Raw genomic sequence first — 15,430 nt, 5'->3', positions numbered from 1 at the left:
TTTCAGTTGTTTCTTCTTCTCGGGCCATCTGGTCAAGTCAGTGAAGGTTGATCTTCAGCTCTACTAAGACAACGGCCATCTGAAGCATAGCCAAGTCATGCTGCTGTATTTGACAAAAAGTCGAAAGTTTGTCAAAGTTCATGATCACTAGTTAACAGGCAAGCAAATACGTATTAGAACTAGTTGACATAAAGCTGACGCATTTGCTTGCGCATCAACCAGTGAAATGCGTCGACATTAAAATGTTAGCTCAATGGAAATGTAGACTATTAAAAGGTCCATCAACAATTCTACCTTGGAAAATGATTTGAAAATGATATTGAGACACAAGATTTCTGCGAAAGTCTTCCCACGGATGCAATAGCTTTGGTCCGCCCTTCTACCATTGTCTTTCTTTTCATACTAAATACTAACTAGAACTTGCTAGACAATATGCTAACTTAATAATTAGGAGTATCTTTCATTTAGACTTTATATAATTAGTTTTTACTTCAACATATGCTTATATATATAAGAGCATGAGCAACATGAGGTCAATATGCTAACTTCATAACTAAGCACTCATTTGCTCCTGCAGAGAGATGAGGATAAAGCATCTTACTTTCATTGCGCTTCTAATATTGCTGAGCCATTTCTATCAATTAAATGCAAAACTCTACCCAAATCAAAGTAGTAGTATGGGTGTAGTGAAGGAAATTCAGGTTGGAGTGATTCTCGATATGGGATCATATATTGGTTGGGAAGATTGTTCATAGCTGCATTACTATGGCAATATCTGATTTTTATGCTATTAACAGACATTGCAGAACAAGGATAGTTCTTCACATAAGGGATTCCAAGGGAGAACCCCTGCCTGCTCTGTCCGCCGGTGAGTTTTTGTTTTGCATTCCACATCCATCCCATCTTACTTTCGAGATTTTTTAAATCACCAAAATTTTCATTTAAACCCTTGCTAAATACTAGAAGTTTATTAAATAATTGGTATATAATCTATTTATATTCTTTTAAGTTTTAGTTAATAATATTGCATTAAGAGTTTAAATAATAATTAATCTACTTAAATTCAATTGAAAAAACCTTGTGTAGAATACATGACGATTTTAGTACAAAAAATTAATTATTCTATAAAATATCTATAAAATATCTATAAAATGTATTTATTTATTTAAATTTTATATCTAATTTTGTAAGGGTATATATGAGAGTTTGTGTCTAATTTTTTAGTAAGAGTATATCAAATTAAACAAGATATAAATTGAAGATAAAAGGATTTGGAATTTAAATGGAAAAACAAAAAAAAAAAACAAAAAACAAAAATAAGACTTATTTGTTCCAAAGAAAAATTTAAAACTTATTTATCTTTTAATTAGAAAAATAGGACCTGAAATGTATATCATTTGTCCATAAGCCTGGTATTCTGTTTCTAAGTGATATTTTTGAACTTGAACTCAAAGTTAATGCTTGAAAGCGGGGAGTGGGGGGGCTTTTACCATTACATTATAATATCAAGTAAATAATTGCTTCCTTTGCCTAATGCAGCTATTGATCTTTTGGAGAACAACAAGGTGCAAGCAATCATAGGCCCCGGAACATCACCTGAAGCGAATCTCTTGGCTGCATTAGGGGACAAGGGCAAAGTTCCTATCCTTTCTTTTACCAGGAATCCTACATTGTCAACGGAATATCATAGTTACCTTGTTCAACTTGCACAGGACCAAACCATAGAATTTGATGGCATTGATTCCATTGTAGAATCATTTCAATGGAGGAATGTCATCCTTATTTATGAGGACGGATAAATCATTTCAAATTTGGCCGATTCGTTCCAAGAGAAAAATATTCTCATTGCTTATAAGAGTGCAATTTCTCCATCAGCCACTGATGAACAAATCCTTGTAGAGCTCCATAATCTTACTACTAGTACTCCTCAAACAACAATATTTGTTGTGCATGTTTCACCTTCTCTAGCCTCTCGTCTTTTCCTAAATGTCAAAAGGCTAGGAATGATGAGTGAAGGATATGCTTGGATTATAACTGATAAGACTATGGACCTCTTGCATTCAATGGATTCGTCGGTAGTCATTGAGTCTATGCAAGGGGTTCTAGGTTTCAAGTCTCATATTCCACCATCAAGGGAGCTCCAAAACTTCACTCTAAGATGGAGAAGGAAATTTCGTATGGAAAAACCCAATATGGAAATGATGGAGTTGAACGTGTTTGGCATACGGGCATATGATGCAATTTGGGCACTAGCAAGGGCAGTGGAGAAGGTAGTGGATAAGATTTCTCATACCAAAGAACAAAATGCTGCACTGAACTTGACAGACTTAGCTAACATTGGAGCTTCTCAAAGTGGCTCAATAATTCTAAATGAGTTATTGCAAATAAAATTTAGGGGTCTAAGTGGTGAGTTTCAACTTATGAATGGGAAACTAATCTCTAGGGTATTTGAAATAGTAAATGTATTAGGCAAAGTGGATAGAAGAGTTGGATTTTGGACATCGACTAATGGAATCTCTAAAGAACTGTTTCCATCTGTCGGTAAAAAGTATCCAAGGTCTTCAAGTACTAGTACTGGTCTTGAAGCCATTATCTGGCCAGGAGGATCTATAACTACTCCAAAAGGTTGGTTGATGCGAATGAGTGGTAAAAAGCTAAGAATTGGCGTTCCAGTGAAAGCAGGGTTCAAAGATTTGATAAAGGTGCATCGTGATCCTCAAACAAATGCAACAATTGCCACTGGTTTCTGCATTGATGTATTCCGTGCTGCCATTGATGCCTTACAATGTGATATACGTTATGAGTTTATTCCATTTGAGGATTCCAATGGGGAGCGGGCTGGAAACTACAATGATCTTGTACATCAGGTCTATCTATAGGTAATTAATTTGTTCAAAATGTATATAGAACAATATCACAAATATTTAATACACACACATAACACATGCTTACAACTAGACAAGTTTGACTGCATTTTTATATATTATTAGAAAAGTGGTTTATTTGATGTATGTTGCATTTTTTATCAATGTATTACAATTATGATGCTGTCGTTGAAGACGTTACAATAACAGCCAATAGAACTGTATATGTTGACTTTACAATGCCATATACCGACTTGAATGTTGGAACAATAGCAAGGGCAATTGACAATAAAAACATGTGGATCTTCTTGAAGCCGCTTGATTCAAATCTAGGCTGACAAGTGCTGCTTTCTTTATTCTAACTGGCTTTGTCGTTTGGGTTATTGAGCATCCGGTAAATGAAGAATTTCAAGGTTCAGCAGGCCAGCAAATTGGAACAGTCTTCTGGTTCTCCTTCTCAACCCTTGTTTTTGCTCATAGTAAGTTCATTCGTAATTTTTTATTTTTTTTCTTGGTAAAAGTATATTGTATTGAAACAAAACAAGTTAACCTTCCAGAAAAGTTTTAAGAACAAAAATTTTTGTGTTTGACATTGCAGGAGAAAAGTTATTAAGTAATTTATCAAGGTTTACAGTGATTGTTTGGGTGTTCGTTGTGCTTCAATTGACTTCAAACTACACTGCAACTTTGACTTCACTCATGACCGTTCAACAGATTCGATCAGAATCAAAGGGGAATTATATAGGGTTCCCTGGTGGTTCTTTTCTAGAAGGAGTTGTAGCAGCAACCTGAACTTTATTGACACGAAGTTTAGTAAATATTTTTCACCTGAGGAATATGCCGATGCTTTATCAAAGGGAACTAAAAATGGTGGTGTTGATTCTATTACTGATGAGATCGCATACATCAAGATCTTCCTCGCAAGATATCCTCGTGGCTATGCCATGATTGCATCAGAATCTAAGACGAATGGCATTGGTTTCGTGAGTGTGTGTCTATATATATCATTATCTTACAAATTGTTTATGCATCTATATATATGCCCTGATAAAAATAGGACAACAAATGTTAATCACTTAATTATCTAAGCATACAAATTAGTATTTGAATAACTTAACGCATAACATGCACGGTACATATATGTTTTGCTTTATATCTATATAACATGTACATATATACTTAGTTAATTTGGTCAGTCAATCTCTTATGATCACAGGTTTTTCGAAAGGGTTCACCGTTGGTTCCTGAGATGTCGAGGGCTATTATGAAACTAAGAGCAGAAGGAACACTTGCGATGATGGAGAAGGCGTGGTTTAAGAGTCAGCAGCAATCTCCAAAGGTCCAGGATTCTGAGGCTAGCCCCAACATTCTGAACCTTTATAGCTTTGGTGGTTTATTTCTTATTAGTGGGCTCTCTTCAGCTTTAACTCTTCTCATATTTTTTATTTGGCGTGTCAAAATTTATATTAGAAACATGTTTATGGTAAAATTGGTTTTCATATTAAACTACCTCTTGCACTGAAAGTACTACTCGTAGTATGCATTGAAAAAACTAATAATGCAAGCTAATTATTTTGAACTTCTTCAACTATATATTGCTCCTTAATTTGCTGGCCAGCTACTGATCGATGCATTTTATGAACACGTTCTGAATTTTTTTAGCTAGCGATGAATTACAAATAATAAAGGTAATATATATATATATATATATATATATATATATATATATCTCTTGAAGGAACGTGAGGTATCAAACAAGAAGGAAAAAAAGAAAAAGAAAAAAAAAAGGCAGTATTTAAATCTACTACTATCTAAAGGAATTCAAATATATTTCCAGAATTACTAGAGAATTGAAAGTACAAGTCAGGTTACCTCTTAAGATTGAAAGAGAAGACCAAAATAAGAGGAACATGTATCAAACAGAGAAAAAAAAAAAAAAAAAAAAGGGCAGTATTTAAATCTACACTATCTAAAGGAATTCAAATATATTTCCAGAATTGAAAGTACAAGTATTTTAAGAAGAGGGGTTACCTCTTAAGATTGAAAGAAGTCCGAAATCCTTCGTATAAATCATACACGATCAAATTGGCGAAAAGCCCTAAATCTGCCGCTCTTTCTGTAATTCTCCGGCATATTTTCCTTTTCCCTTTAGTCGATCGGAAGTCTTCTTCCCAAAATATACGTAGTTTTGGTATCTCCTCACTTTATTTATTTATTTATTTTTATTATTATTGGACACCCCCACTTACGAAAAAAAATATTAAAAAAAAAAAAAACATTTCGAAATTTATTTCGAGATATTTATCACGATTAGGTAAACGGCATAGGGGGTCAATTTCGAGAAATCTAACCCACTTGGATGCACATCTCAAATTCGGCATTCAACCCAACTTAGTGGCATCTATTCAGCTTTAAGGATGAAATTAAGAATTTGTTTAGGGGGCTGGGCTAATAACGGTGCAAGCAGACAACAAACCAAAAAAATAAGAAGAGAAAGATTATTGAAAAACAAGAGTAGATTGATGAGAAATATAAGCATTATATATATTTTTGTATAAATTATACACCTATGCAAAATAAAAATAAATGGGCCAGGGGCGGGGGGGACACTTGCTAAGCCTTGATTTCACAATATTTTCATTAGAACTTGCACCTGTTGAGTCAAAGAAAAGAAAAAAATTAGATCTTGAACTAGACTTCTCTATTACAAGGAATATATCTTCGAAAGTCTAGAAGGAGGTATTCATTTGAAAGTTTAGAATGAAACCATTCATTAGATATTGAACTAGACTTCTATTACAAGGAATATTTTTTTCCATATTGTAACCGGATGAAAAATGAATGGGGTATAAATAGTAAGTCTGCAACAATATCTAACAATTTAAACTTTTGAATTAAAAGGCAATGGGTAATCGTCCATCTGTTATAGTTGATATCAAAGCTAAACTCAATCCTTGATCCGGTGTCACGCCAAGTGTCCGATCCGGTGTCACGCCAAGTGTCCGATCCGAAAAAAAGGTATCAGAGTGAGCCACCTGGATAGACACGTTGGCCCAATTTGATCAGTGACGATAATAAGAAGCCTTGTATTCAATGACTTTTTTATGTCACAAAAATAAGAAATTATTATATAATTTGGAACATGATTTTAACTAATTATTACTTAATATGTAATTGAATATGTTAATGTTATTTATTTTTTTAATTAATTGTGATTGGCCATGTATTCATTACTTTCAGCAATGAAAGATACTTAATATGTTTTTGTAATTTTTTTTTTCCTGATGAATAAGTTATTTATTTTAAGTTTTACAGTAATATTATTTTTTTCCTAAATATTTTAGGGCAACAAAAAATTAAAAAAAAAAATAAAAATATATTTTATATCCAAAGAAAGGATCCTAGTGCACGTCTTATTTCACAACTACAGCGCAGAACAATTCAAACGTAGAATAGTTCAATGTAGAATGGTTATGGTTGGCTTTGCAATTGTTGAGAATAGTCATGTGTCAAGAGTACTGCTTGTTGGACAAAGAGTTATCATTGCACATACAAGTGTATTTCATGGAAGTTGTTGAAGGACGAAGGGAGGGCTTAGCTTTCACTTTGGTTTGAAATATATATATGCATATATACACATAAACTTCAGTTGTAGTTGAAATTGTCTTTCTTAAAGACCAGTCAGCAATTATACTTTTCAGACTGGATAGTAACTTGAACGCGCTGAAGATGGTTTTTCAGGTAGACTTGTGGCGTTCATTAATTAGTTCATAAGCAGTAGAGAGATGAGGATGAAGAACCACCATATCTAAATAATTAAGATCACCCATTTGCTCCAGCGGAGAGATGAGGATCAACAACCTTATCTTCATTTTACTTGTGATATTTTTGAGCCATCCCTATCAATTAAATGCACAACTTGGCACAAATGAGAGTAGTAGTAGTATCAATGTTGGAGTGATTCTGGATATGGAATCATTGGTTGGGAAGGTTGTTCACAGCTGCATTACTATATGGCAATATCTGATTTTTATGCTCTCAACGAAAACTTCACAACAAGGATAGTTCTTCACATAAGGGATTCAAAGGGAGAACCCCAACGTACTGAGTCTGCCGGTGAGTTTTCGTTTTATATTTCACATGCATCTTGATTAATTGATAGCTTAAGCTTTTTTTGTTATTAATTTTCTTCTTTATTATTTTTCATTTTGCATTTCACACGCATCTTGATTTATTGGTACCTATGCTTTTTTTTGTTATGAATTTTCTTCTTCATTATTTTTCATTCTACATTTCAAACGCATCCTCATTTATTGGTAGCTAAGCTTTTTTTGTCATGAATTTTCTTCTTCATAAACCATTCAAAAAAGTAGTCTTCTTCATTATTTTTCATTTTACATTTCTGTTGACACCAAAACTTGGCAGCCATCTCAGCGATGACGTGATCCAATAAGAGCGAATAAGTATTTCTAATATGGAGTCAAAGGGATCGGCCAGTTTGAAAATATTAGGAGCAAATATAGAAAGATATATTTCAGCCACCTATTGATATGGCAGTTGCTGAAATATAGCAACTCACATTTGACTTTTTTCAAAATGGGCTGTTAACAGAAAAGGAAAAGGCTAGAGTTTGGATGAAACTCAATAACTAAATTCCTATAAAATAGGAAGTTTAGTTTGATGAAAGAAGGAAAGCTTTGAAGACATGTATAGAAGGTTGGCAGCATGAAGTGAACAAATCTAATTGTGACAAGTGGCCTTGACATGGCGCTAAAGGATGGGCCACTTGGGATAGAACACGGTTGCCAAGTTTATAAAAGGAAGTTGCTAGAACTTAGCAACTTTTCTGCAACATGCTAGCAACTTACATTTGACTAGATCAAAGAGAGTTTTCAACAAGGATTTTCCTATTGAAGCGAGGAGCAAGACGAGATAAGAAGCAAAAGAATACTGGGTTTTGACCTAGTTTGAATAACAAAGTGAAAAAAATAATGGGAATGAGAGATTTTCTAGCAAGAAGTTAGGAAAATAAGTTGAGAAAAAAACTTCTATAAATAGGAAAGATGTAATCCTATTCCAATTGTCCAGCACCACCACAAAACATGCATTTCAACTAAAAATGTTTTCAATTGACTCTACGTCATTTTCCTATCAATTTTTTTATTTCAATTTAATGGCAATTGATCAGATCCTCGTCAACTATTTCGATTCAGCCATTTACTTTCTTTCAATTTCAATTATGCCAATTTTAATTACGCAATTTTAGTTAGGCTTTCAATTCAATGGCAATTGATTAAATTCTTGCCATTGAATCGTAGTGACAATTGATTAAATTCTTGTCATTACTTGGCTGATGGCAATTGATTAAATTCTTGCTATCACGTTTCAGTGGCGATCGATTAAATTCTTGCCATTGTGTTTGGCTGGTGGCGATCGATTAAATTCTTGCCATTGTGTTTGGCTGATGGCGATTGATTAAGTTCTCGCCATCACGTTCGGCCGGCGATCGATTAAGTTCTTGCCGCCTGTCTTCACTCGGCCATTCCATCCATTCAAACATTCATCAGCTGTTGCATTTCTTTAGACACTCTAAAAAGTCCTTACTACAAACAAGGCATAAAAGAACCTTGCTGGGAGTTCTTACTAGTCTCTCTCCCACACAATCGCCTGAGAGTCAGCCATCGGAAAAAGGGATAGGCTGGTGTTCAATTACATATTTTGCGTATTTTCTACAAATACTCTGGCACACCCGCGAAGAGTCCATCGACCGGCATAGGGAACAAAAACCGCGTGAACACGTTTTGGCACGCCCGGTGGGACCACTACTAGAGTGTTATAAAAGAGGCAAATATGCCGCGGCCCACAAAAAATTCTAAGGCCGTGGCTACTGATGAAGATTTGGAGGAAGGCGATCAGCCAGTACAGGCTGAGTTAGCCGTACTTCAAGCACAGGTTAGCTCCTTGGTAGATGCAATGGGAAGGATGGGAGCACGCTACAACGACTTGCATGAAAATATGTCCCAACTCTCAGCCTTTATTTTGAACAAGCCGACTCAAGCTAGCAGCTCCAACAATCAGGAATCGGCTTCTTAGCCGAATCTATCACAAACTGCTCGGCCAAAGAGGGCCATTGAAACATCACAGCCATGGCCGCCAGTAGTGACACTCCAACCAGGTGCAACATCAAGTCAGCCGGTTCATAAGCTACTCACCTGGGCAGAAAGCTATCCTCAGCCTACGTTGGCAGGTTCTAATCAGCCACCAGTAGCAGGTTCGCAGCCACAAGTAATTCCACCAAACCCTCCTCGGATGCTTTTGAACTCGGGGGGCAATCAGATTAGGTGGAGGCCACCAAACCCACTGTATACTCATGTGCCGCCACAGGTAGGGCTCGGGGGGCAGAATATGGCTAATCAGCCACATGATTGGCCGAATTGCTATTAACCAGCGGCTAATCAGCCGCCAGTTTTTAATCAGGTACCACCAATATTAAATCAGCCACCTCAAGTCATGTTAGATAGAAGACAATTAGCTGATTTACTCACAGAAGAATATGGCCTGGAACTTAGAGGTGCCGGCCGACCAATTTATAGAACTCCTTATCCAGAAGTGGTAGACCAAGTTGAGTTCCCTAGAGGATATAAAGTCCCTGACTTTGTAACCTTTAGTGGAGAGGGGAATCAATCGACCGTGGAACACATTGGCCGATTCACGGTTCAATGTGGAGAGGCCAGTGTTAGCCCGTGGTTGAAATTGAGACTTTTTCCTAACTCTTTGACAGGGGCAGCTTTTTCATGGTATATTCATCTACCTCCTAACTCTGTTTTTAATTGGCCACAGATGGAGGAATTATTCCACAATCAGTTCAACCGTACGGAGACAGAACCTACTCTGGCCGATTTATCCAGGCTAAGTCAATTGCCTAGTGAATCGGTCGAGACATTCATTGCAAGATTCCGGAGAGCAAGATTAAGATGTCGTGTACCTCTTCCAGAACAGGAGTATATTCGTTTGGCTTTGAACGGCCTTGATTTTGAACTTCGGAAGAGGTTTGAAGGAGTTCCATTTCGTGACATGTATGACCTGGCCGAGAAAGTTACCAGGTATGAGTTGGTTCTCAAAGAGGAGAAAGAACGAAAAAATTCCTCTAAAGGTACGTACTATAGGGACCCCAACTATGAAGTTTATTCAACTGATGTGGTTGAATAGGAAGATTTTGAAGCTAATTTAGCCGAAGTCATTCTAAAGAAGCCTTATGTATGTGAAGCTTTAACAAAACCAAATGTATCCACCAGTGGTACTCAGCCATCGACTTCATCGGCCAGGAAGGGTACGGCTGATACTGGTAAGGTTTATACGTTTGATCTGGCCAAAACAGAACAAATTTTTGATCATTTGTTGGCCGACAAACAAATCGTTTTGCCAAAAGGACACAATATACCAACGACCAATGATTTAAAAGGAAGAGAGTTCTGCAAATTTCATAATTCATGGAATCATACTACTAACAATTGTTATGTATTTAGAAATGTATTGTAGAAATCTATCGATGAAGGTGTATTGAAATTCCCTGAAAAGAAGCCAGATGTAATGGGGGTCGATGGCGATCCATTTCTTAATATTGTCAGTACCAATGTAATCAGCCTGGCAACTGAAAAAGCCGTTGATAATGGTAGACAGGAAAGATTACCAAAAGTTCTTGGTAGCTCATCGGCCAGTAATGATGAGCAGAAAGTTAAGGACTTGGAAATTCAGTTAAGAGAAGCTCAAATTGCCCTCATCAACCATGGTTGTTGTCCAAATTGCAAAGGCCGAAGGAATGACTCAGACAAAAGGGGCTATTTCCAATCAACCAGAAAGCGCAGTGTCCATGAAAGGTTAGGCCATCAGCCTAGACAGAATCACGAAGAAATCAATCGATCAATATTTAGAGAAAATGGGCCGAGGGCAGTGAGAATCATTCGGTCATCGGTGGCCGATAGAGTCCTGCCAGAACAACATTTTTATCCTAGTTTCAAAAGGAAACCAACAATTTAGTTAGAAATATGGGTTCAAAAAGGAGAAGAATCTAGCCGTGTAAGAACGGTTAGACCTCCTTTGGTTGACCATGGCAGATGGACTCGAGTAAGTCACCCAAAGTTTCCTAAGCAACCTCCTACACGTACTCAAAAAAGGAGGATGCAAAGAAAAAATGCAGAACTCAAAAGGAAAGAAGACAAGATCGACCATGATCAACTAGAAAGAAAAAATGAACCAGTGGTGGCTGAAGACATGGAGGTCGCTACATCCTTTGAGAATAAGGCATGCTTTTATGAAGAAAAAGATGATTAGCCAGACCAGGATCCAAAGCATGCGGCCAAGTACAGAATTCGTTTTGGTTCTCTCCCGGATGAGGTAAATTGTAACATGGTATTTGTTTTGCCTTCTGTGTTTGAAGCAAGGATAGAACCAACGATGAACAGGGATGTTGAGTCAGCCAAGTAGGAGGAAAAGGCTGAATCTTCAGAAATTAAGAACGATTCGACAAGTTCATCGGCCGGGATAGGATTGATCTCTCAGGATCAGCCATCTAAGGCCGATAAAATCATTTTCGAAAAACCACCTTTGTCCATGACACAGCAGTTGAGGCCGTTGTATGTTAAAGTATGGGTTGAGGGTCAGCCAATTAATAGGGTTTTGGTTGACAATGGTTCGGTGGTGAATGTCATTCCAGCAACTACTTTAAAGAAATTGGGTAAAACCATGGACGATGTAGTTCCAACCGACGTGGCCATCAGTGGTTTTAATGGAGGATCTAGTAACACCAAAGGTATTTTACCTTTGGAAATTACTATTGGCGGTAAGACATCCTTTACGGCTTTCTTTATCATTGATTCAACCGCGGCCTATAATCTCCTTTTAGGCCGAGATTGGATTCATCCTAACATGTGCATCCCATCAACTTTGCATCAAATGTTGATTTTTTGGGATGGAAATGAGGTAAAAATTGTTGAGGCCGATAACAAACCCTTTATAGCTGGGTGTATTCGGCTGAGGCTGCACTTTATGATGAAACTGTTGTACCTATCAAATTGTTGGCATTAACAGGATGGGACGACCAGCAGCGGCAACAATGAAGAAGAATTTAATTAATGCTGATATTAAAGAATTATTGTCAGAAGCAGCTCGGCTGAAAATTGATATTTTCAGGTTGACCATCAAGGACATTGAAGATGTTACTAATGGATCACAAAACCAATGAAGAAAAGAAGCGGCAAGCTTTCAGGGCCGCTTGCATAAGACTGAAAGCATATCTGGCTGAGAAGAGATTGGCCAAAGAAGAATAGCTATATGAAAAGGTATTGGCCAGCACAGCCGATATAATTGAAGAAGGTTTCGAAAAGCTAGATGCAATCCAACTTGAAGATTTGGAGTCAGCCCCTTCCAAGATGGAAGATAATAAAGCAGAGGTGCAAGATCCTTTATTGGAAAAAAATGTTGGTACTAAAAAAGATACTCGGCCATTATTTGTTAATGCTTTGCTTGAGCCTAAATTCCAGGCCGATTTGATTAAATTATCCAATGAATATAAGGATTGCTTTGCTTGGAGTTATGAAGAGATGCCTGGCCTGTCTAGAAAATTGGTAGAACATAGATTACCGATCAAGAAAGATTTTAAGCCATATAAACAACCACCAAGAAGGATGTCTTCGGAAGTAATGCTCAAAATTAAAGAAGAAATTGAGAGACTTCTTAAGGCATGATTTATTCGAACAGTTAGGTATGTTGAATGGCTGTCTAATGTTGTTCCGGTAATGAAGAAGAATGGCAAACTTAGAGTTTGTGTGGATTTTCGCAATTTAAATAATGCCACTCCAAAAGATGAATATCCAATACCTGTGGCCGATCAACTTATTGATTCGGCCGCTAAGCATGAAATATTGTCTTTTATGGACGGCCATTCAGGTTATAATCAAATCTATTTAGCCGAGGAAGATATTCATAAAACGGCTTTTAGATGTCCTGGGTCAATTGGTACTTTGGAGTGGATTGTGATGCCATTTGGCCTAAAAAATGCTGGGGCTACTTATCAAAAGGCAATGAATTCTATCTTTCATGATATGATTGGCCGATTCATGGAAATTTATATAAATGATGTAGTTGTGAAATCATCGGCCAAGAAACAGCATTTGGAACACTTTAAAAGGGCCTTTGAAATGATGAGGATTCACAAATTGAAAATGAACCCATTGAAGTGTGCATTTGGAGTTTCAGCCGGGAATTTCTTGGGGTTCTTGGTACACAAACGAGGTATTGAAGTTGATCAGAACAAGGTCAAAGCTATTATAAATGCTAGGGCCCCAGCCAACAAAAAACAAGTGCAAAGGTTCCTCGGCCAGGTAGGTTTTCTTAAACGATTTATTTCTAACCATGCTGGCCGAGTGCATGTCTTTTCGACTTTAGTGAAATTAAAGTCACATGAGAAATTTCATTGGGACGAATCCCATCAGAAGGCTTTTGACAAAATAAAAGAGTATTTGGCAAACCCCCCGGTTGTAATGCCTCCAAGAAAGAAGTGGCCGTTAAAGCTTTATTTATCGGCCACAGAAGAATCAATTGGTAGTATGCTCGCACAAGACAATGAACATGGAAAGGAGCAGGCTGTCTACTACCTGAGTAGAGTACTAACTGATGTAGAATGCAGATATTCCTCAATTGAGAAGCTTTGTTTATCTTTGTACTATTCGGCCATGAAGTTGAGAGTATACATGCGGCCTGTTGATGTTTACATTCTTTGTCAGACTAACGTGATCAAGTATATGCTATCAAGGCCATTGATCACTGGCCGAATAGGTAAGTGGGGTTTGGCTTTGATGGAATTCAATTTTATCTACGTCCCACAAAAATCAGTAAAATGAAGGTTTCTGGCTGATTTTTTGGCCGATCATCCTTCAACTGATATTGATCCATGGGTTTATGATGAATTAGAGTCATCAGCTATATTCTTAACTCCTTGGATCTTGATGTTTGATGGATCAAGCACGGCTGGTGGAGCAGGAGCTGGTATTGTTATTATTTCGCCAGCTGGCAGAAAGGCTTCATTCTCTTTCTTTTTAGATTTTAAATGTTCAAATAATCAGGCCGAATATGAAGCGCTTATAATCGGCCTGGAGATTTTAATTGAAATGGCTGTTAGAGATGTAAAGATTTTGGGAGATTCAAACTTAGTCCTTAGCCAAATTTCTGAAGATTTTAAGTGCCTAAGTTGGCAATTAAGGCCGTTTCATTCTCTGGCCACTTCATTAATCAATCAATTTGATAATGTTCAACTTAAGTTCTGGCTGAGAGGGCAGAATAAGGAGGCCAACAGCATGGCCCAAGCAGCCACCTGCGGTAAATCAGCCGAAAGTGGTATATCAACTAAAACCTTTCAACCGTGAAAGCAACAAGGTAAGGTGGAGAGCTTCAAGTTTACTTTATGCTCAGGAACCACTATAGCCAGGACTCGGGGGGCAACTGATGGCTAATCAGCCAGAAGGCTGGCCAAATTATTTTTAGCCACCAGCGGAAAATCAGCCACCAGTGGTAAATCAATCGCAACAATAATGGCCAGAATATCAGCCTGTTGCTTTTATACCACAACCTTCGATATTTGGGGGGCAGCCGATGGCTAATCAGCCACAAGGCTGGCCGATTTACAATCAACCATTAGCAGAAAATCAGTCGCCAGTAGTATATCGGCCAAAACCTTTAGTACTTGGGGGCAGTTGATACCAAACCAGCCGCTAGTGGTAAATCAGGATCGACTAGTCATTGATCAACCCAATCAGCCAACGACGATCGATAAGGTTCAGGTAGCTGATATTATTAAGCAAGAATATGGTAATGGCCTTAGGGGAATAGGCCGACTAATGTACAAAAAGCCAAAATCAGCCACATCCGTCACTTGAACATCTACCGTATCGGCCAAAAAGGAAGCGGATGATGAAGTCATGGGGGTCAACAATGATCTTTTCATAGTAGGTAGTAATGTGATCAGCAGGCTCCCAAAGGGAAGGTTAATGAAGGGAATCGGCCTAAGGTTGCCGAGAAGACACCATCAGCCATTCCAAATGTCAAGGCTCTCATACAACACGGTTGCTGCCTTGAATGGAAACGTATTAACCGAGATAAAATTAAGTTTTTTCATAAAATAAAAGTCCAAACTCGGTTTTCTAGTAGAAATGTTCAAGAGAGATTCACTTCTTATCAAGGTAAAAGAATTTCAAGATCAAATTAGCCAGATTACCAGAATACTTGGCCAACAGTGGTATCTAATCCTCAGCCAGAACCATTATTGGCTGAGAGAATTCTTTTAGCTCTTCAACCTCAACCAAATTTCAAGAAAAGAAAGCGGGGATGGAAACTAAAAAAGGTTAAGTTGAAGAGAAATTTGCGGAAGAAAATAAATCGGCCATTTAATGTAAAATTTTATGTGGCCGATGCAGTGCTACACGAAGAGAATCTTATTTTGTTCAAAAGAACGAATAAAATGGGGCGACCAGTATCAACCACTGTGAAAAGAAGTTCGGCTGATGTTAACTTTA

The sequence above is a fragment of the Cornus florida genome, unplaced genomic scaffold (genome assembly GCF_030987335.1).
Source record: "Cornus florida cultivar Cherokee Brave unplaced genomic scaffold, ASM3098733v1 CherokeeBrave_3.0.0_Hap2_Chr08, whole genome shotgun sequence".
NCBI classification, from domain to species: Eukaryota; Viridiplantae; Streptophyta; class Magnoliopsida; order Cornales; family Cornaceae; genus Cornus; species Cornus florida.
This window is presented reverse-complemented; position numbering follows the sequence as displayed.